This window comes from Spermophilus citellus (assembly GCF_964194105.1).
Source record: "Spermophilus citellus genome assembly, chromosome: 9".
NCBI lineage: Eukaryota > Metazoa > Chordata > Mammalia > Rodentia > Sciuridae > Spermophilus > Spermophilus citellus.
Window position 1 is genome coordinate 20,507,989 of NC_138191.1, and position 4,090 is coordinate 20,512,078.

General features: G+C 41.0%; 1 pseudogene across 1 annotated transcript in view; it reads left to right on the forward strand.

Annotated features, from left to right (window-relative positions):
- The window catches only part of LOC308656637 (protein SET-like), a 119,174-nt pseudogene that overhangs the window by 104,911 nt on the left and 10,173 nt on the right, over positions 1 to 4,090 (forward strand). The window lies entirely within an intron of this gene.

Consider the following 4,090-nt stretch of genomic DNA (forward strand, 5'->3'; position numbering starts at 1 on the left):
CACCTTTTGGTCCTGTAGGCAAGATAAGGGGAGAAGGAGGAAATGAGAAGAAAGCAAATCTAAAAAGTATAATAGGGGCAGGACACCCCCCCCCCACACACACACACACACACACACACTTCTTTAGATACCAGCTCTGGATCCCTATCTCTGCAGAGAAGTCGACTTCTCTTCTATCCTTTAAGTAAAACTTGTTCTCTAAGGTTGCCTCCATGTTTTTCAGGTGTTCAATTTTCACATCTGGGGAAACAATTCAGCCCTCATTGATTCTCATCACCTGTTGTGTCAAGAATGTGAATCTTATATACAGTGTTGGTGGGAACAAAAATTATTAGTGTCATTGTGGAGACTACCATATGATCCAGCAAACTCACTAAGTTATATAAATCAAAAAGGTATGGTAGAATACAGATGAAATCCCAGCAGCACCTGAGGCTCAGTCAGGAGGTCCTTGAGTTCACAACCAACCTCAGCAACCTACAAAGGCCCAAGCAACTTAGCGAGATCGAGTCTCAAAATAAAAAATAAAAAGGATTGGGGACATGGCTCAGTGGTTAAGTGCCCCTGGGTTCAAACCTCAGGAAAAAAAAATAGGAATTTATTATATCAAAGAGACAGCAGAACACTCATGTTTATTGTGGGAGTAGTCACACTAGCCAAAAGATGGTATCAACCTAGGTGCCCATCCATCAGTTAATTAATATCAAAAATATTGTAAATATACTCAAGAAAATCATATGCAGCCATAAAGGATGAACCCAGCCAAATTCCATCTTAAGATTAGGATCCCTTTCATCACAAAGTCATGAAAAGTTCATTTCTGTTTTATTGTAAATTACTGATATTTCTAAACTTGTTTGGAATTCCTGCCCATGCTCTGAACTCAATCATACCTGGCTCTCCTTGACCGTTAAATAACAATGCTCTCTAAAACCTTAGTGGCACCTCACAAATTCTGGTTCCCCGTGACCAGATAACTACCCTCTCTGAAACCTAAGTGATGACTCATAAATTCTGATGTTGGGATCTGAATTTACTCCCTACCTTGAAATATCATACCATGTAGATCATTAACCTTCTATCTGCCCTTGTATTACATTTTCCACAACACTGTTAGCTGTTAAGTCCCCAAAACATCCCCCTTTGTAACTTTTTGTGCTATATAAACCTTTTCTTCCCTGAGAGCTAGGCTGTTCTGTAGCCTGGCTTTGGGTGAGACAGCCACTGGCCAGCTCTCTTTGTGTACACAATATAAGCTTGCTTTAATTTGGTTTAAAATTGGAGTCAGTGCTGTCTTTTCTTTGCATCATGATTTAACAATAAATGAGGAATAAAATTGTATCGTTTGCAGCAATGTTGATGAATTGGAGGACTTTTAGTTAAATAAACCAGGATCTGAGAGACAAATACTGGTTATTTTAAAAGTTGATTCTAGAAGTAAAGAGGTCCAAGCAGCTAGGAAGGATAGAGGAGGAGGGGATAGTGAGAGATCTACAATGAGCACCAAAACACCCAGGAGGAGGGGAAATGGTTCCAATGTTAAGCAGCTTGCTTGCTTGCTTGCTTTTATCTCTTTTCTTAAATAATGAGATCTCTATCTGCTAATACACAGGGAAAGAATACAATTTACAAAAATTAAACACTGAAAACATATTTTCCTGTCACCTATTAAGGCACAGAGCTCATTTTCAACATAAAGATAAAATGACAATAGCCTTTAAAACTTTCCTCAAAAGGCATTTGTGGCTGGATCTACTGGATCTCAGACTAAACATCACCTAATATTTTGTCCTTGTCATCTGTGCTCCTGGTTAGAAAAAATTACTTTCTAAGGATTGATATTTGAGTTGTCCAGAAATCACTATTATCTTATCAAGTTTCCAACCTGACAGCTTAGAGGTAAAAAAAAAAAAAAAAAAAAAAAATTGAAGGCTGCTACAATTGTCCCATGGCTAGAGCCCCTCACCATTTATTACTTTGTCTTTAAATGATAACTACTCCACTGACTTTTCTTCAGCTAATTCTGCCAGTGAGTTCCTCTGTATTTCAAAGCCAAAGGCATTCTTGCAAATACTTAAACACCTGAGTACAAAACAAAGGCAGAAGACAATATCTCCCTATTGGAGTCATTCAGGACTGACCTCTACCTGGAATCTGGAGTTTCTTCTCTTCCTTACCTGGAAGATATCCTTCTCTTTTTTTCCCCATCAAATCTGCTCTAGCTGAAACAAAGGCAAGCCCCTCACCAGCCTCACCCTACCCTCCATCTTCCTTTTGGACAGACTCCCATTGTCCAGTAGTTCCTCTTCTGTCCCTAGTTATGGGCACTTCTAGCCACTTGTTAAATTCACTTATTGATTCTGGCACTTCAGGCTTTTCCTAATAGGTATAAAATCACCTGTAGGCTGTTTATAGGACTTTTTATCAGATTGAGGTGTTATCCTTCTAGTCCTCATTTGCTTATCACTTAGAACATGAATGGTATTGAATTTTGTGAAGTTCTAGTTTTGCATCTATTTAGAGGGTGAATAATTTTGTGAATGTGATTAACAGCAATATTTAATATTCAATTGTTAGTAGTAATATACTATTCCTGAGATATCACCTACTTGGTCACAAGGTATTATTTTTTTTTGAAAAGTATATAACAGATTTTTTTTTAAGTTACATCAAGTTCTATTGGGCAACAACATAATTAAATAAATAAAAGATGTGCCCTGGCTATGAATTTCCACTCCCTTCAATACAAGTTCTTTAAATGGCAGACCAAAAAAGAAGATGCAAGCAGGGAAAAGATGAAAAATGGAGATGATGTCCCTGTAAGAGTAAAGATTCCTCATCCCTTTCTCCTTTTCTGGCACTCATGACCCTCATGTCCAGAGAACAAGTGTGGAAGAAAAAAGTGCAAATTAAAATGTGATAAAAACAGTGTTCTGGACACCCAGACACAGAATTAAAGTCTTACACAGGTCAACTGATAAGGATAAATGTTTCCCCAGCCTTCATCACAGCCCAACAGGGGATCACAACACCACTATGCTCCTTGACTGGGCTTCCTGCACTGAACTCCAAGGTCAGGGCATGCAGGACTGGAGAGAGTCAGTGGCTGGAATCACCACCACCAGCTCTGGAGAAAATACATCAGAGTCCTCAAATCCTTTATCACCAGTAAGAATGTGGCAAGTACCCACCTTCCAGGCATTTGAAAAGTGATACAGGAGCTATTTTCAACTCTGCCACAAACCCACCTCACTGGAAAAGGTTGACACATGTCCTTGCCTGTCTCAAAAAGATTTTTAACCAAATTGATATTCATTTCTTGACCAAGAAGTAGATGTGTAGAAGATCTGGAGGGAGTCAAAGTTCTGAAGACCACTCAAGAGACCTCAAGTTTCAGCAATAATGAGATCATGAGAGCCCTGTGACCACCCCAGGACCTGTGTTTGGAGTTTCCTCTAATCCAATGCTTAGAGCAAGTCCACTGGGCCAAGAACCTTCAGGTGAGGGGCTGTGCATCCATCAGAACAGGATAGGAGCAGCACATCTGGGGACCTACCCAGACCTGTGGGTGTCACTGGCATTGTCATCCACTGAGGAGACCCAGAGGAGACCCCGTGCTCCCCAATGAGGTATGGAAGATCAGAACTACTAGTGTTTCCCACACCAACTGAGGCAAGAGCCTGAACCTTGGCCAGGTGACTTGCAGGGTCAGGCTGTTTCAGTATTTTTTCCTCCAGGCCCTTAGAGAGCTTAGTCAAAATTCTCAGAAATCCTATCCAAAGGAAGGCCACCATGTTGCATGACTTGGGCTCTTCTCTGGAAGGACTTGTGTGAATCCCTGCACCTCTCCTAAAGGTCATCAAGTCTATGCCCTCAGCACAGCTTTGCTGCTTTTGTCCACACTGACAACACGCACATTGGAGGGAGACCACACCACAGTGTTGATGGAGGAGCTCCAGAAGAGCACTGGAGTCAAGACTGCAAACCAGACCCAGTGCATTCCAAGTCCAGCTGCACCCACCCAAGCAGGGACTACTTGACAGCAAAAGAATTCTGGAGAACTTCTCCATGCGCTATAAGTCTAGCTCCC